The sequence below is a fragment of the Carlito syrichta genome, unplaced genomic scaffold (genome assembly GCF_000164805.1).
Source record: "Carlito syrichta isolate Samal-C Ts95f unplaced genomic scaffold, Tarsius_syrichta-2.0.1 Scaffold309485, whole genome shotgun sequence".
In the NCBI taxonomy this organism is placed as follows: Eukaryota; Metazoa; Chordata; class Mammalia; order Primates; family Tarsiidae; genus Carlito; species Carlito syrichta.
Genome location: NW_007253581.1, coordinates 1 through 10,207, shown reverse-complemented (window position 1 = coordinate 10,207; position 10,207 = coordinate 1). Strand labels below are relative to the sequence as shown.

At 36.1% G+C, this 10,207-nt stretch overlaps 1 pseudogene; it reads right to left on the bottom strand.

Moving 5' to 3' along the window:
- Nucleotides 1-5,200: 5,200 nt before the first annotated feature.
- On the bottom strand, nucleotides 5,201-6,139 carry LOC103269790 (annotated as a pseudogene).
- Nucleotides 6,140-10,207: the final 4,068 nt, after the last annotated feature.

Here is a 10,207-nt window from a genome sequence, read left to right as displayed (position 1 = left end):
GCAATGCCCATTAAATTACCAGCAGCATTCTTCTCAGACCTGGAAATGATAATACAGGGATTTATATGGAAGCATAAATGAGCATAATAACCTAAAGAATCCTTAGAAAACTAAATAAAGTGGGAGGTATCACCCTTCCAGGCTTTAAACTTTACTACAAGGCTACAATAATCAAAACAGACTGGGCGTGGTGAGTAACAGAGTGAGACCCCAACTCAAAATAAAAATAAAAATAAAAACAGCCTGGTATTAGCACAAGAAGAGGCATATGGACCAATAGAACAGGAAAGAGATTCCAGAAGCAAAGCCTCAATTTCTCAACCAACTCATCTTTGACGAATCCTCCACCAACAACCATTGGGAAGAGGAGAACCTATTCAGTAAACGGTGCTGGAAAACTGGCTGACTACATTCAGAAGATTGAAACAGGACCCCTACTTATCACTATTCACAAAAATCAACACTAAATTGATCAAAGCCCTAGACATAAAACCTCAAACCACAAGAATAGTAGAAAATGCAGGAGACACCCTTAAAAAATTGGATTAGGCCACCAATTCCCGATCAAAACCCCAGGTGTCCATGCCATAAGTGATAAGATAGACAAGTGGGACCTGATTAAACTGAATAGCTTCTGCAAAACCAAATAAACCATCAAGAAAGTGGGGAGACCACCCCATTATGGGAAAAAATATTTACAAACTATATATCTGGCAGAAGCCTAACATCCAAAATCTACAAGGAACTCAAATGTGCCAAAAGGAAAAACAAACAGCTCTAATAAAAAAAGGGCAAAAGACATGAATAGACACTTCTCAAAAGAAGATATATAGGCAGTCAACAGAAACATGAAAAAGTGCTTAGCCTCACAATCATCAGAGAAATGCAAATCAAAACTACATTGTGATACCACCTAACCCCAGTTAGAATGGCCTTCACCAATACAACAAACAACAGATGCTGGTAAGAATGCAGAGAAAAGGGAATGCTTCTATGTTGCTGGAGGAAATACAAACTAGTTCAACCTCTATGGAAGACAGTGTGGGAATTTCTAAAAGAACTATAAATTAACCTTCTCTATGACCCAGCAATCCCCCTACTGGGAATACACCCGTAGGAACTCAAAGTATTCTATAAAAAAGATAACTGCACACGTGTGTTTATTTCAGCATTATTTGCAATAGCAACAACATAGAACCAACCATGCTGCCCATTGAAACTGGACTGGATTAAAAAATGTGATACACGTACACTATTGAATATTATGCAGCCATAAAGAAGGACAAACATATGGGCTTCGTAGCAACTTGGATGGATTTAGAGTCAATAATACTCAGTGATTTATCATAGAAACAAAGAACAGAGTATAGCATATTCTTACTTATAAGCTAACCCTGAACATTTACCATAATACTATATGAGAGGGATTGGCGATAGCGGGAGACTGCTGGGGTGGGTTGAGGGGGACACAATATCAATGCGGGTGCTTGATCTTAAACCAGGCAAAGTGGGAGCTGAAGGGAGGCCCAAACTTTACCTGTTCGATGCTCACTTAATCCTGAATTATACCCCACATCTTTAAAATAAAATAAAATAAATTTTAAAAAAGAAATTAAAGCAGTGATATAATATATGAAATAATAGCAAAGTCCAGAATAGCAAACTCAGTTATGTGTGACTGGAGGAAAAGAAGTTTTGGAAAGAGAGGAGATAGACTAGCAAGCTGTTAGAAATGAAAGTTATTTCACAAATTGAAATCTAAACTTGAAGGAGCATAACACTGAATAAACATAAAATGATAAAAATGATACTAGAGAATGTCTTCTTTATAATTCTATTGTTGTAAAATCTGAAACCCTGCAAATACCAATGCATGCTCTTAGAAGCCACGAACATTGTTTCTGTTGTAGAAGAGGGAGTGGGTGATTGGTTACTTTTCAAAGTCTGTTTTTTGACCTATTCATGCTGACTTCATGATGATTCATTGATGTGTTAGTCATAATTTGTACATTTCTCTATAAGTATGTTTGTGTTTTGAGTAACAGAATATCAATGATATACTGTTCTATCATTCTTGGAGGCAATATAGTTTATATGAAAATATCAGTTATATTATTTTCTATTCTATGCATTTTTTTGTATTCTCCTGAGAGCTTTTTTCTCTTATATTTAGGCCTCTGTGTTTCATGCTTAAGATTTCTTCTAATGTCTGGTAATTCTTGAGTGTTCAAATATATCCCAGCCTATGGCACTAACACATTTGTTTGAAGTTGTGTGTACATAGGTAGACCTTATGAACTGTTGGGCTCCAAGGCAGAAGAGACAGTCAAAACAACAATTTTGTAGAGGTAACCCCTACCTTCCAGTCTTCATTCTCAGAAACAAATTATCCTGTTTCCTAAGTGAAATGTTTAAGACTGGTTTCCAACCTGGGGGCTGAGTGTAGGAAAGAGGGTCATGATGCTCCATGCTATAAGCATACCCTCAATCCTTTATTCTAAGTACAACTCCTCTACTGCTTAAGTTCTGCCAGATGTTTCCAGTCAGAACTCCTCAGTTTAACTGCCATAAAAGGAAAGCTCCAGTCTCACTTGGCATGGAAGAGACTGAAGGCAGCACGACTCCAATAGGAGTCTGAAGTTTAATGCTGAGTTTTTTGACATTGACTTGTGATGAGGTAGGTATAGAAATTGAATTGAAAGCAGTGAGTAACTTTTATATAATTTAATATCACTGACAAACAAGCACACAATCAGAGGACACATTGTTTGGAAGAGAGTATATAATAGTTTAGATGTTCTACATTTTTCTAGTAATTGATTTTTATTGTATTTTACTGAAGTATTGGTCTTTTTATGAAATGGGGGGGGAAACTCTCTAGTTGATTTGAGAAGCACTGAGGGAGATGTTGGGCTCCTTATTCAGACATTAAACCACATTTTTAGTGCCATATAGATGACCCAATTGTGAAGACAATGTCCAGATACAGTTTTGTCTTTGAATTGGTTTGCTTTTGGTTGGTTTCCCTCATTGTGCAGGTGTATTTTCAGCTTTCTCTCATCTGCTAGAGCCATGTAAATCATCTCCCCTTCTTTTTTTTATTCCAAAGTTGTTTTGCCATTTCTTACACATAGTCCTCTCCTGTGACCTTTTTGGTGACATGTGTTTTAAATACCTCACTATCATTTTAGTACAATAATGGGCAGAATACATATGTTAAATCCCACAATATATATTTAGCACTTTAAAAGAGATTCCAAACCAAAATTTATAAATCAATGTTGATAGAAACTTAATGAAAAGCCAATAAACACAAATGCAGTGAAGTATGTTAATTTAGTACCATGACACCATGACATACTACATAAACACACACAATGTAGTATACTTAAAAAAAGTTTAATTAATAAAATCGAGATCACATCTATAATACATACTACTAAAACTGTAATAGAAACAAAAGTACTTCACCAGACATAATTCAGAAGAAATCAGTAAGAAAACTAACAAATAGTAAAAGTAGAACTAATGTCAATTATATTCTCTCAGTAACATGAAACAAAACTAGAAATAAATAACAGATGTTAGTTAGATTTCCACAAGACAATGTCTGTAGTAAACTCTGTTCCTAAAAAAAAGTCAATACATGGGAATTGTAGATCTGTTAGAGAAAGAAAAAGAACCAAAGAAAATAAAGGAGATAACCAATAATTATCTCACTAGTAAAGATAAATATAAATAAAAAGACAATCCCAAAACTGAAAAACTATACAAAAATAGGAACAGAGATTGTGATTTAAACATATAAGAGAGCATTGCTTCTGATTATATGCATCATAATTTGAATATCTAAATAAAATTAGCAGAGAATAATACAGTTACATTATACCTTACAAAAGGGGGTCACAGATGACATATAAACCTCATACATATAAATACATGTAAATATTATACTTTAAAAAGAATATTAATAACCCTCAGCATAGCTAGAGAACAACACCCAAGATGGTGAGGCATCTGAAATTCAGGTCACATGAGTAATGAAAAGGGTTCAGATTCTGTGAATCAGAATTAGATTTACTTGCTGACACTAGAGGCAGAATGCATGAAATTCACAGAGGCAAAGCATTAGTAGAAATTAGAGGAAATAATAAGAACTGAGTTCAATGGGAACATAGATTTTGTAAAGCTGTTTATACCTAGTCAGTAGAGGCTGGCTTTCCTTGAAGATTTTGATGAAGGACTTTCTGTACGTGTAAGAATCTATGGTCATATCACCCTAAATGTACCCAATCTCATCTGTACATGCAAGAGATAGGGTAAGATGACTACCAACGTCCTTCTCTCTCTTATATTATGTATTCTGTGATAAATTTGGAACTATCTCCTTTTCAATACATTTCATGTGGAAGACCACGTAGACATCTTCAGTCTGAGATGAGAAAAGATATTAATCATTTTATATCATTCATTTATATAACTTCTATGTTACATAAAAAGTGATTCAAATTAGTGGTAAGAAAAAGCACCCCAAACTACCATTTTTTGGAGTGTGAAATAGTCCTCACAGAGTTGTGCAAAGCCTTAGTTTCATATGAGTCTTACGTTGTATATGGTTTTAACTTTATGCATGCTTTCTTTTATATTATTTACTATACACAAGCAATACCCCTGTGAAATAGAAAAGGAAAATTGCATTATCCTTATTTTCCGTATATTAAAATTTAGATTCAGAGAAAAATCATGACTAACATCATGACCTAACCAGTATCCAATCTTAAGCTATCCAATTACTAGTATAGTAACACTGTTCCTGTTCATACTACTAGATGTGAGCCACCTGGAGACCTGAGCACCTCATTTTAAGCTGAACATAATCTTTAAGAGTAAATTCAGAATTTTTGAACAAGCTGGACAAATATAAGACACAAGATGATGATGGTTGCTAAAACCTTTTTGAGAGTTATAAATCTAGAGAAGAAGTGAAAGAGGAGGAAAGTTATCCTTTACTGCCAGATACTTTAAAAGAACTCTGAGAAGAAACTGTTACCATCCCTGCTTTACACGGAAGAACACGAAGTCTCAAAATGTCAAACATCTCATCTAAGACCACACAGACAGATGAATAAATTAGAAACTCTCATGACAATTAGTGACACAATTTGACCAATTATGACTGTACTGTTGAAAAGTGTTCTGATTATAAAGTCTTAAGAGGAAACCCAGTCTTCCCAATCATTTTCCTAATGGCCAACTGTACATCTTTGTTCCTTAGACTGTACATCATGGGGTTCAATGGTGGGGTGATGATAGTATAAGTCACTGTCACCAGCCTGTCTTTGCCTGATATATATTTGGCTGAGGGTCACAGGTAGACAAAAGAAGCACAGCCATAATGGACAATGACCACAATGAGATGGGAAGCACAGGTGGAGAAGGCTTTTTTCTTGCCTTCAACAGATGGGATCTTTAGGATGGTGTGGACAACGAAACTGTATGACATGCAGATGAAGATCAAGGGCACGACAAGCACCAAGACCCCACAGATGAAGATGACCAGTTCATTGATGTAGCTTTCAGCACAGGTGAGATGGATGACTGGGGAAATATCACAAAAGTAGTGGTTGACTTTGTTAGAGCCACGGAATGGGAGGCTAAAGACCAAAGTTGTTCCCACCAGAGATATTAAGAAGCCACTAACAATGCAAGTTGCTGCCAGTTGTCTATATACTCTCCAGCTCATGAGAACGAGGTAATGCAAAGGCTGGCAGACGGCAGCATAACAATCTTAACCCATCACTCCCAGAAGCAGGCAATTAGTGACAGCAAAACCAAGGAAGAAGAACATCTGGGTGGCACAACTCACAAAAGAGAGTGTCCTGAGTATAGAAAGCAGTTTGAGAAGCATCTTGGGCAGTATAACAATTGTGTAGAAGATCCCAGAGGTAGAAAGGACACCTAGAAAGAAGTACATGGGTGTGTGGAGGCTGCGATCCAAGCGGATGACTGAGATGATAGTGTTTCCACTCAAGATGATCAGATACAGGCAGAGAAAGACCACAAAAAGGACAAGCTGTAATTTTCCAATGCTGGAAAAGCCCAGCAGTAGGAATTCAGTGACAGAAGAGGATTTGGCCATGAAGAGTTGATCCCACAGAATAAAGCTAATGTGACCAGGTCCAGAAACCTTTTAACTGAGAAGGTGGGGAAACTTACCCTCACAAATTTGGCATGCCACTCTTGTTTGAATGAGAAACAATTGGTCTGGGAGAGAAAAAGTAATTGCAAATTATCCACTCGTCATTCTAAATTAATATGTACCCAAACTGCTATTTTTCTGCTATTGATTTTAGCAGTGAATTTGGGTATGAATTTTCACGTGAACAGTGAGGTGTCTCACTTACTTAAATAAAGCCTATCCTTCAGGCCTCCTACTGGAGACTTATGTAACCCCTACCTAATTTTTTAGTACAGCAGTTCCCTCTTATCTGTAATTTTGCTTTCTTCAGTTTCAAACTCCTGGGGTCAACCATGGTCCAAAAATGATAACTGGAAAATTCCAAAAATAAACTTGTAAGTTTTAAATTATGCTCTGTTCTGTGTAGCATGATGAAATCTCACACAGTCCTGCTTCATCCCATCCAGGACAAGAATTGTCTCTTTGTCCAATATATCACTCTTTATATGCCACCCATCCATTAACCCCGCAGTAGCCATCTTGGTTATTACATTGACTGTTGTGATTTTTTCAGTGCTTGTGTTCAAGTAGCACTTATTTTACTTAACAAAGTCTCCAAATAGAAGAGTAGTGATGCTAGCATAGTGTTATGATTGTTCTATTTTATTATTGTTAATATTTTGCTGTGTCTAACATAAATTAAACCTTATCATAGGTATGTATATATAGAAAAAATAGTATATTTAGGTGCAATATTATTCACAGTTTTAGGAATTTATTGGGTGTCTTAGAACATATTTCCTGCTGATAAGGGGGGACTACTGTAATCTAATTCTCATAAAAGCCTTTATCTACATTAATTATTATTTTAAATGATCTCAATTTTATCTTGAGTATGGATAAGTGTATCAATAAGCAATAGCACCAATATCTTAGGATTCACTTCCCCACACACCGCTTTTAATCCTTCTTCATCTAAGGCAACACACATTGATCTGACTTTGTGTGACTTGTTTTTTTTTTTTTTGAGTTGGAGTTTCACTCTGTCACCCAGACTGGAGTGTAGTGGCCGCTCCCGGCCACCGCAGCCTCGACCTGCTGGGCTCCGGCGATCTTTCTGCCTCAGCCTTCCGAGTAGCTGGAACTACAGGCACGCACTACATGCCCAGCTAAATTTTTGATTTATTGTAGCGATGAGGTCTCACCATGTTGCCCAGGCAGGCCTTGAACCCGCAGGCTCAGACAATCCACTCACCTCAGCCTCCTAAAGTGCGGGATTACAGGCTGAGCCACCGATCCCAGCTGTGACTTGCTCTTAAAGAACATAGTTCTTTTTTACTGCTAACTATATACACCATTTTCACTCAGTCATTCATTAAAATTAGATTGATTTTGAACTACTGCTACTGTCTTAGAACTAGCCTTATGACTCCCCTACAGACACTTACAATAGAATAGACCTGATTTCTCCTCACAGAAAACAATGGCTAGAATAATTTAGTTTTGTCCATTTTTGTCATACATTTAACTCTTTATATACCTGACTTGGAGATCCAGCAGGCTGTCATTCCCAGGACCTGTCTTCTCAATAGGAAGACTCAGATATCTTTCCGAAAGCCTCTAACAGTTATCATTATTGGTACTAGATTACATATATTTTGATGAAAACATTCTCATTCTCTCCTCCTGCCCACATATTTTTCTTTATCTAGATTCTATATCACACTAACTTGTTTCAAAATACTCTTAGTCATCTAAGCTGTAAGTTTTTAAGACATGTTTAAACCCATCATTTTTCTCATCTCCACATTTAATCTATTTTTGTTCTGAAATACTTCTAGGATTTATTTCTTCTTTTCTGCAAGAAATTATCTCATGCCTGAACTATAGAATTACTTAAAAACTCCCTGGATTTACTCTTTCCATTCTGCACCGTCCTTCACAGTAGTAAAACATTTGTCTTTATATAGGAAAAATCTTTTCATATTAACAAGCCAACTGATCCTCATATAACATATTTGAGGTCTTTTATACTTTTCTGGAATCTATCTTTTCACTCATAACTGCCAGTGAGATAATTGGGGGAGGGGAGCTATTTGATATTCAGAAATGGTGAATAAGATAGCAGCATTTTCAGTGGCTCTTCTGTTCTGCTACCTTTTTATCATTTCTGATGATCAAATAGTCTACCCCATTATTTCACTAGCTACACATTTTTAATTTTAAAAATACTTTATTTTGGGGTTTGAAGTCCTTAACCAATAACAAAATCACTATTATTATCTGCTGCTTTGCTTAGACAAAGTTTTAACAAAATTTTGAAATGGGATTAGAGCAAAGAGTTTCACAATTACTTCGATATATTTTCAAATTGAGTTATCTCTAACCTTTACAAATAAGGAATACAAACCATGTATTTGACCAGAACAAAGTCCTCATTAGCAGTCTTCCTGAGACACCATTTATACTTTTTCATTTTTCATATATTCTTTCTTTGGGTATTTTCTCATTTGTAGGATCATCTGCAGTGTTAACAGTGAATAGGTATGCAAAAGTGTTTGAAATCTTGAAAGAAAAGTAAGGCCACATTATTCAATAACTACTCCAAAACCCATTGTTCTTTCAAAATTGTCCTTGGAACCTCTGTGGAAACTAAAAGTTGAAAATAAATTTTACTATGGAAGCCTTTGTCATTACTTAATCTAGTTAAAAGTTTGCATAAAATAATTGGTAATTATGAAATAATGTTCTGAACTTGGAGGGGAAGGTACTACAGGTTGAAAGAAAAGCTTTGATAAATAAGAAAGAGGTTAAAAGAAAGAAAGAAGAAATATAGGGTACTTTGATTTTCTTCTAACAACTGGAAATAGAAAATTGATTTTTCACATTACACTGCTCAGTTACTCTTTACCACATATAAGGCAAAACTAAATTGCCTTAAGCTATTTATTAAGGCAGCTATATTTACTATCTCATGACACAGGAACTGTACTGAAATACTTAGTTTTCCTTTATATGTCTCTGCATTTCATGACACACTATGTGAGAGAGAGAGAGAGAGAGAGAGAGAGAGAGAGAGAGAGAGAGAGAGAGAGAGAGAATCACAACCTCCCTTCATCTGTAGTTTACTCATTCTTCACATTTTTAAAGTCACCAATTATTTTTTATTTAAAAATTGTGGGGTACAGTTAAGGGTTACGTATTCAAATATGCATCGTTCAGGCATCCTTGTTGATAAGGGGTGTCTCCCCATCCCCAGACAGATATTGACTACCGTTAATCCCACATTTCTTCCCCCCCATAGTTTCCCACCACTGTCAATAGTATTTTCTTTTTTCTTTTATTAATCAATATTTTTTATTTTGATATTGTGGGGTACAGTTTAGGATTAGGTACACAAATATGCATCATTCAGGCACCCTTGTTGATAAGGGGTGTCTCCCTGTCCCCAGACAGATATTGACTACTGTTAATCCCACCTCCCTATCCCTCCTCCCCATAGTTTCCCACCACTGTCAGTCTTTTTTAAAATAGTATTATGGTGGATGTTAAAGGTCCGCTATATGAGTGAGAACATGTGATAATCAGATCTTTGTTTCTGTGAGAGATCACTCAGTATTATTGACTATAGTTTCATCCAGGTAGCTGCAAAATTCATGATTTTGTTCTTTTTTATGGCTGCATAGTATTCCATCATGTATATGTACCACATTTTAAAATCCAATCCTCTTTTGATGGACAGCATGTTTGGTTCCAGGTTCTTGCTATTGTGAACAATGCTGCAATAAACATTTGTGTGCGGGTTTCTTTTTGATAGAGTGATTTGAGATCTTCAGGGTATATTCCCAGTAGGAGGATTGTGGGGTCATAAGGAGGTTGATATTTAGAGATTTTAGGAATTGTCACACTGCTTTTCACAGAGGTTGCACTAGTTTACACTACCACCAAGAGTGTAGAAGTGTTCCCTTTTCACCACACTCTCTCCAGCAACTGTTATTTTTTGAGTTATTGATAATTGCCATTCTGTCT